Genomic DNA, 9,002 nt, shown 5'->3' with positions numbered 1-9,002 from the left:
GACATGAAAGCAACCCAAGTGCCCATCAATAGACAAGTGGATAAAAAAGCTGTGGTACATATATACAATGGAAAATTACCTGGACATTAAAATGATGAAATCTTACCATTTGTTACCGCATGGATGCACCAAGAGGTTAGTATGCAGTGTGAAATAAGTTAGTCAGAGAAAGACACTGACCACATGATTTCACTTACATGTGGAATCTAAAAGACAATATAAACAAAGAAATAAAACAGAAACAGACTCAGAGATACAGAGAACAGACTGATGGCTGCCAGAGGAGAGGGATACAGAGAACAGACTGATGGCTGCCAGAGAGGTGAGGTTTGGGGGACTGGTAAAAAAAGTGAAGGGATTGAGAAGTACAAAAATGGTAGTTACAAAACAGTCACAGGGATATAAAGTACAGCATAGGAAATATAATCAATAATAGTGCAATAACTATGTATGGTGCCAGGTAGTTACTAGACTTATTAAGGTGATCACTTAATAAGTTACATAATGTCTAATCACTGGGTTGTACACTGAAAATGACTATAATATTGTATATCAACAGTTTCTGCCCTCACAAAGCTTAGAGTTCAGCATTCAGTTGTTATTGCCTGGAGGTAGCAACTTTTAGGGTAGTTCTTAACCTAAACATCACAACAGAATCATCTGAGAGCTTTAATAAGTACTGATGCTGCCCGGCCGGTGTGGCTCAGCATTTGAATGTTGACCCAGGAACGCGGAGATCATTGGTTCGATTCCCAATCAGGATATATGCCTGGGTTGCAGACTCCATCCCCAGTAGGGGGTGTGCAGGAGGCAGCTGGTCGATGATGTTCCTCTCTCACTGATGTTTCTATCTCTATCCCTCTCCCTTCTTCTGTCTCTGAAATATCAATAAAAACATATTTAAAAATAAATAAATAAAAAGTACTGAAGCCCAGGTCCTACCCACAGTGGTTCTGATTTAATTACTCTGGGGTGTGGCGAGAGCACTGGGATTTCTAAAAGTTCTCCAAATGATTCAATGTGCTGCCAGGGCCAAGAATCTCCTAGAGACATAGGAGCCAATGTGGATAACAGAGAGTGGGATTTCAACATTTTATTAAAATTTATGGGTGCAAACCTAGAGAATTCAGTCTTTGCTGTGTATTATCTAACAAAGATAAAGCAAGATGGAAACATTCCTTAAAAGGCATTTTTTCAGAGAGTTCTGGAGGCTGTCTTTGTAGAATGAGTTCTGATGACATGCTGGCTGGCAGTCTGACCCAATATTAGGCAGGTCAATGAATCAAATTCGGCCAACACATAACAAAACTCTGGACTTTCTTAATAGAATCCCTCAGGAGAAGGACTTCTAAGTGTGAACATGCCTACTACTCTTCCTTTCCCCATGCCATGGCCTGTCTGTTCTCGGCCTGCACATCTCACCCAAAGCTAGCATCAGCCTAAAAAATGACCACACACCCATACTCTAGACCAGCGGTTGTCAACCTTTTGAACCTCATGGACTACTAATGGTCCATGGACCACCAGTCGGCGACCACTGCTCCAAAGGTTTCCTTAAGCCAGCGGTAGCCAACCTTTTGGACCTTACGGACCACCAGTGGTCCGCAGACCACCAGTTGGCGACCACTGCCTAGCCAGTGATGGCGAACCTATGACACGTATGTCGGAGGTGACATGCGAACTCATTTTTTTGGTTGAGTTTTCTTTGTTAAATGGCATTTAAATATATAAAATAAATATCAAAAATATAAATCTTTGTTTTACTATGGTTGCAAATATCAAAAAATTTCTATATGTGAGACGGCGCCAGAGTTAAGTTAGTGTTTTTCAAAATGCTGACACGCCGAGCTCAAAAGGTTCGCCATCACTGGCCTAGACCATGGGGAAGAAACCAGAACTCAGTGGATTTAGATGCTTTCCATGTGGGCTTCTTACCTCTATAATTGCTTTCCAATTGCTCCCCTAAGCTGTCCATCAAGTGACAAATGTTTAGGATGAAATAAAACCAGAAACACCTCAAAAAGATATGACCCAATGCAGAGTCCAGAGCAGCTATTGAAATGGATACGTGAACCAAATGCTGGGCTGCCACAAAAAATTACTTTTCCATAAAAAATGGAATCTTATCACTGGGTCACAGAGACGCAGAAAAGCACATTCCATCCTAATGAAGGGGAATAGGAAGTGTGTTTTCCAAAACAGCAGCTGATTTTATTTTTAACCATTTTTATTGGTTTCAGAGAGGAAGGAAGTGGGAGAGAGAGATAGAAACATCAATGATGAGAGAGAATCATTGATTGGCTGCCTCCTGCATTCTCCACCTTGTGGACCAAGCCCTCAACCCAGGCATGTGCCCTAATCAGCAATTGAACTATGACCTTCTGGTTCATAGGTCAAAGCTCAACCACTGAGCCACACCGGCAGGGCAATAGCAGCTGATTTTAATGAGAGATTTGGGTTTGACTCTGGAAATCGCTATCAACTAAAGAAAAAGGCATCCAGGGTGTCAGAGCATATTTCAGTTAGGCAGCGTGGAATGTGGCACAAAAGGTTGGAGAAAAGGTGACTTTGGATTTCAAAACTCACCAGAGAAAACCCACACAATGAAAACATCTCCGTGGAAATAGGAAAGCCTGAATTATAATGTAGAAGGCAAGAGTTCTTGTCTCTGGTCTGTCATGAGCAAGGACGTGATCCTGTTTAAGTAACTTCTCTAAGCCTCAGTTTCCTTATTTTTAAAATGAACAGACTTTGGAGGGATTGAGCAAAAAAAGAAAAAACAGAGAAAGAACTCATGGACACGGACAACAGAGTGATGATTGGGGGGGGCAGGGAAGTGGAAGATGGTATATGGGGGATAAATGGTGATGAAAAAATAAAATTTTAAAAAACAAAATGAGGGGACAGAACTTAAATGATCTTTGGTGGGAAAAATGGGTAACATGGAATTTAATATCTGTGTGAGGGAGACAGAAAATACTTGAGCCTGAAGACTACTAGAATGGAGTAGCAAATTTGCATTTGGAATCCAAAACCTTCCTAGGGGATGAGAGTGGGAGGAAATCAAGACACCCCCACCTCTGCACTTTGTCTCAAAAAGTAAAACTAGTCAGGGTGGACTGGGGTTGCCCTGAGCAAGGCTCAAGCTCAGGAAAGGGCCATGAGACCCCTCAGATAAAATCACCACGGAGACCACCAGTTTAGCCTCTGCACAGACATAGGAGTTCAAAGGGGGCTGTAAGTCAGTGCATACTGGGACTGGACCCAACCAGGAATCGTGTAGTGGGCCTGAGTCCTGAAGAATTGGCTGTGCGAATGAATATGAGGAGCTATAATGATGGGAGTTCACGTCAGGTTTGCATGGAGGCCACCCTTAGCTGAACGTTACCCCCTGAGGGCTGGGATCTCCTCTCTGGGCCACTGAATAAGAGCAGTGGCCCTAGCAAGGGTCTACACTAGCAGCTTCTTCTGGAGCCACTAGCCTCTGTGGGGTGACATAGTTCCCTGGCCTTGAGGGAGCCCCTCTGAGTGGGGACTCCAGAAGTTGAAATGGAAGTGACCAGGATTGGCCTAGGCATATCAGGAAAAGGGGCTCCCAGGGAAGGGCACTATTTCCTGTTTACTAGGCATGTCAAGGCTCACATGTTCTACTCTGGGACCCCACCCGAGTAGTGCCTTCTTCACATCCCAAATTATAAATTGGGGCACTCAGTACAGAGCTATAAGATTCCTTGCAGCTCTATATACTGTGATTTTGATGAATGATTCTTAATGAAACCCAAAGACTGACTTTAATTCAGAGTTTAACACATAGCTATATCCTTAAGTTGGCAGACTGTGGGGCTCTTATCTAATGAAATGTATAAACTAGGGATCCATCTATGCCCATTAAGTAGCCTAAAATCAACACAGAAGGCACATTACTTACTAACGATCCATGAATTCTCCCCATATGCATTCATTAGAGATCATTAAATGAAAGCTCAGAATGCAGAAGTTAATTATATAGTTTGAATATTTCTTCCTATAGAGGGCACATTTGTATGTATGTATAAAATAAAAGTGTGTTAGCCTGATATTGAAACTGAAACACATGCTTGCTTTCGTGGCAGATAACTGCCATATTAATTTTCTGCTTAAAATTGCCTTCCACAATAATCCTTAGCATTGTAAATATACATACAGTTCAACCCAGAAATTTTACTTGTAGAAATTTATCATAGTGAAAATTTGCACATGTACACAAAAATAAATATACAATAATGCTCATTATCACAACATAGCTAGCGGGGTGGGGGAAATGGAAACAATTGAAATGCTTGTTAATAAGGGATTCGTTAAATTATTAGTCATCCCTTTGCTGGAATATTCTGCAATTACCAAAAATAGTCAAGCATACCTTTATAGTAGAGAAATAATTTTGTGTTACCTGAAGTGGCCATCAGCCACAGATTGTTTGTTTACCCCACATCCATTCCCTGCTCTACATCAAATCTATACTGAGGTTGAGGCCATCACTATGTCAGGAAGGCATGGTTAGGAAGAGCACTGACCACAAAAAGGTAATTCTTAGCAGTTGGAACCTAAGACAAGGACCCAGAGAAAGGTATTCTCGCTCCAAAGGCCCACTTTTAAGAGTGTTAATAATGACATGGAAATAACCTGGACTGGGGAAACAGGCCACCCTACTTGCGGACCTAATCTCTCAGGTTAACTAATTTTCTTATAGGCCAAAGGCAAATGTCATCTCATGTTGATGAGATACCTTAGAATGTAACTCTTGTTCACGTCAATTGGCCTATGGTAAAATTGGTTTAATTATACAGCGTTCCACTTAACATAGTAGAACCTATCAACTACGATGTCAAGTCCTTGCTCTCATGGAGTTGAGGCAAAGGAAAACAGAAAATAAGAAAGTAAACAAAATAATAAACAAGATCATTGAAGACTGATAAAGCATTGAAGAAAATTAAAAAACTGGGTGAAGTGATGCAGGGTGAAGAGGTAGACAGGTCAGGAAGGCCTGTGTGAGGGGAAGACATTTGGCTAGAGACCAGAGGGTCAAGACAGGATTGGGCATGCCAAGATGTGGGGATAGAGTGCTCCTGAAAGATGACCAACAAGAACAAAGGCCCTGAAGCCTCTGCTGTGTTGAAGAAACAAATCCCATGAAAAGGAACATCGGAGGTTTTAAACAAGGGATGACACAATCTGATTCACAGTTTAGAGAAAGAAACTGTGGAGGGGAGAGGATGGATGATGTGGCTGGAGGGAACATTAGCAAAGGCAGGAAAAGTGGGAGCCTGGAAAAAAACAATTCTTGTACCTGCTCTGGACTAGAGGTGGCTTAGCTGGTGTTGAGAACTGACAGTGCCGGGACTAGCTCACCTGAAGGGAAAGTTTTCCTAGAATTCCAGGGAGATCAGAGGGTGATAGCAAGAAGACGTAAAATTGGAGAAGTGCAGCCTCGCCAAGGAAAGGCTAACGTAGAAGTTACTATTAAACATATTTGTTATTATTACAACTAATCTCAGGCTAAGTCACTGGGATTGGGCTGACTTGAATCTTTAAGTAGAAGAGGTAATTTTGGCTTGTTGGATATTTCCTCTGTGTGGAAATAAACCATGGTGATGAATATTTGGCAACCCCGTCTTCTCTGAACTCTGTATTGTGCTCCATTGATCTATGTTTCTATCCTTATGCCAGCAACACACTATCTTGATTTATAAAGACTTTATAAAGACTTAGTTTTAGAATAAGTCTCAAAATCAGGCAGTGTGAATCCTCCAACTTTATTCTTTTGTGAAATTGTTTTGCCTACTCTGCTACTCCATATTTAAAAATATTACTTGAATATTTTGTGGACATTTTTTTTCATATTCATTAAATATAGCTGGTCCACTTACTTTTATCTGGAAAAAATGAAAAGAAAGCCGATCTGCCTGTAAGGAATACTTTGGGCTGCAAGTGACCAAATCCTTCATTCCAGTGCCTTAAACTACGAGGTTATTTCCCACACGTAAGAGGAAGCCTGGAGATAGGTGTCTGCTCGCATTGGTTCAGCGGCTCAACAAAGTCAGGGCCAACATCTCTGTGGGTCTCTTATCTCTCCCTCCTGGTCACAAAATGGTAGGGGGGGGGGGGGAGAAATAGGGGAAGGGTAACATGTCTCCTTGCCCAGAATTGTGTCAAATGGCCTCCTTTGGCTATAAGAGATGTTGGGAACAAAGCAATTTTGTTTTTCAGCCTGAAGAATAGACATTGGCCAGGAAGAAGGGGGTTCAAGATGAGAGTTCAGAGTGCCAACCTCTGGTGTCTACCACAAATGTTGAGGGGAGACTACCAAAACAAAACAAAACAAAAATAAAAAACAAGCTTGTCATTAAATCCTGCCCCCTCCCAATTAAACTCAGCAGCAGAACCAGTGATAAAGAACCCATCTTAAGCCTTCTCAACGCTGGATGGGAACCAGCTCAGTGCCTCTGCTCTGCCTCTCCCTGTCTTGAGAATAACTCTCCCCAGCGTTCCACAGAACTCACACAGTCCTTGGGAGTCAGAAGGACCATATAGAAAAACAAACCTAGCCTATTGCTTAAGGACAAGAGTGACATTATGATGAAGCCACAACATAGTGCTTTTTAGTAAATTTTCCACACACAAAAAATAGTGGAATTCAATGCATGTTTATGAATCACCCATTTCAGTCCCTGAATGGCGAAAACTGGGCAATTCTTCTTTTCTCTCATTCAACAAACATTTAAAGGGCTCCTATGTGCCAGGCACTGGGTGCTTTTATTTCTCTTCCCTTTATGAATTTTCCCTGTCTTGTTTTCTTGAATTACTTTTTCTCTCCGTGTGTGTGTGTGTGTAAAAGTATGTAACAATATGTCAAACCTGCAAAGTCCTGGGCACCACAACCACAGATCTCTCTGGTCTCCCTACTAGAGAACACTGCTCACACTCCGCTGAGAAAGAGAACCTAGGTGTAAAAAATCAGGATGAAAAACATTAAACTGCTTCTTACAACATTCATGTACTTATTCGGGCATTTGTTTATTCAATAAATATTTACTGAGTCCATTTGCTAGATTCTGGAGATATTGTGGTGAACATATAGACATGGTCTCTGCTTTCATTGAGCTTATATTATGTTTTTGGAATATTAACTAGTGCTATTTCTCCCAATTGTTCACTTTTTTCTTTCCCTGCTCCCACTCAAATAGCTAGGCTGTGTTTAGTGCCTCAGGGGACAGAATAAGCAGAAAGCAGAGGAAAAAGGCAAATTTCCTGTATTTTAGTGGAATAGAAATTACACTAGACATAGTAAAAATGCTAGCACAAACGGCCTCACCCCACACACTCCAGTAGATCAGAAAGATTCCTCTAAGCTGAAAGATGGAAGAGAGATAGAGGGCAAGGGATTCCCATACAGCTGACTGGGGAGAGAAGAGAGCCACCAGGCTTGAAGGGGCCATGAATGAGTTCAAGTTGAATCTCTACCAAAGACCCTAGTGAAGGGAATGTGTGTGGCCAGGACCAGATGGTGTATAGCCAAGGGTATATCTGCCAACACAACCCATCACCCACACCTGGACCTAGACCAACCATCCTTTCCCCAGGCATCCAAATTCCATGCTTGCCTCTTCTTCCTGGGCACACAGTTAGAGTCTATTTCCCAGACTCCCTTGCAGTTAGAAATAGAGCCATGATATGAACCAGTGAGTTCTAACAAATGAAATGTGGGAGGAAGTGATATGCACCTCTTCCTACCCTGTCCATAAATACTTCCAAAGCAATCCTCCACGCTCCTTCCTCTTTCCTATTCTGCCAGATACAAATGACAGGCTCTAAGGACCTAGGGGATGGCAGAGCCAAAAGATGGAAGGAGCCTAGATCCCTGAGTCCCTGCTTGGAAGAGTCCCTGGGTTTCTGGTCCCATTATGATCAGAAACATTTGCATATGTGAACAGAAGTTAATTTTTATTATATCAAGCCACTAAAATATTGCAGTTTGTTACAGAAATGTTAACCTACTCTGAAAAATATTCTGAGCAAACCCCCAGCTCAAGTAGCACTTTTCTGTTCCTGGGCTTAAGTTTACTTCTTATCCAACTTGCTCATAAAGACCAGCACCCCACTGCAAAATACCAGGACACTGTGAGCACCTCCCAAAGGAAGGTGGGGCCCTCACAGTCTACCATGGTGGTATGATGGTAAGGGAGAGAAAGGTCCTACTCTTATACCTCTGAAGCTAAAGAGAACCTCCTTAAGATTTTTCTAAAGCTAGGATAGTGATTAAAAACATGAGCATCACATAGTATAGAAAGGTAGAGAAATATGAAACAAGTAAGTGCAGCGTTGTACATAGAATTACAAATTATGCTGAGCTCTATGGAGGAAAAATACAAATAGTCTGGGGAAAATAACAAGTGGAGATATAACTCATATTAGAAAGTGGGGTTGAATGAAGGCTTCTGAGGAAGGAATAGTTGAACTGAAACCTAAAGAGGGCATCAGAGTCAAGCAGATTAAGATTTGGGGGGACAGCATTCCAGGCAAAAGGCACAGGATGTACAAAGGTTCTGAGAAAGGAAAGAGGTTACCTCAATTGAGTATCTGAGAGATGCCAGTATAGCTGAGATGTAGGGAGAGGAGGAAAAGGATATGAGATCGGGATGAAGACATAGGCAGAGGCAAATTCATACTACCCACACACTGGTTCTTGATTTTACATTTTATTACAAGAGCCTAGGAAGAATCTGAAGCAGGGATCAAGGTAAGGATTGCATTTTTTTTTAAATATATTTTTTATTGATTAAGAAATTACATATGTGTCCTTGTCCCCACGTTACCGTCTACCCCCTCCCCTCCGCTCTTGCCCTCCCCCCCCGTTGTCCGTGTCCATTGGTTAGGCCTATATGCCTGCATGTAAGTCCTTTGGTTGATCTTCCCCCCTTACCCCCACCCTACCCTACCCTCCCTCCAAAGCCCACCCTCCTCAT

The sequence above is a fragment of the Myotis davidii genome, unplaced genomic scaffold (genome assembly GCF_000327345.1).
Source record: "Myotis davidii unplaced genomic scaffold, ASM32734v1 scaffold415, whole genome shotgun sequence".
Classification (NCBI taxonomy): domain Eukaryota; kingdom Metazoa; phylum Chordata; class Mammalia; order Chiroptera; family Vespertilionidae; genus Myotis; species Myotis davidii.
Note: the sequence above shows the minus strand (reverse complement) of the source record.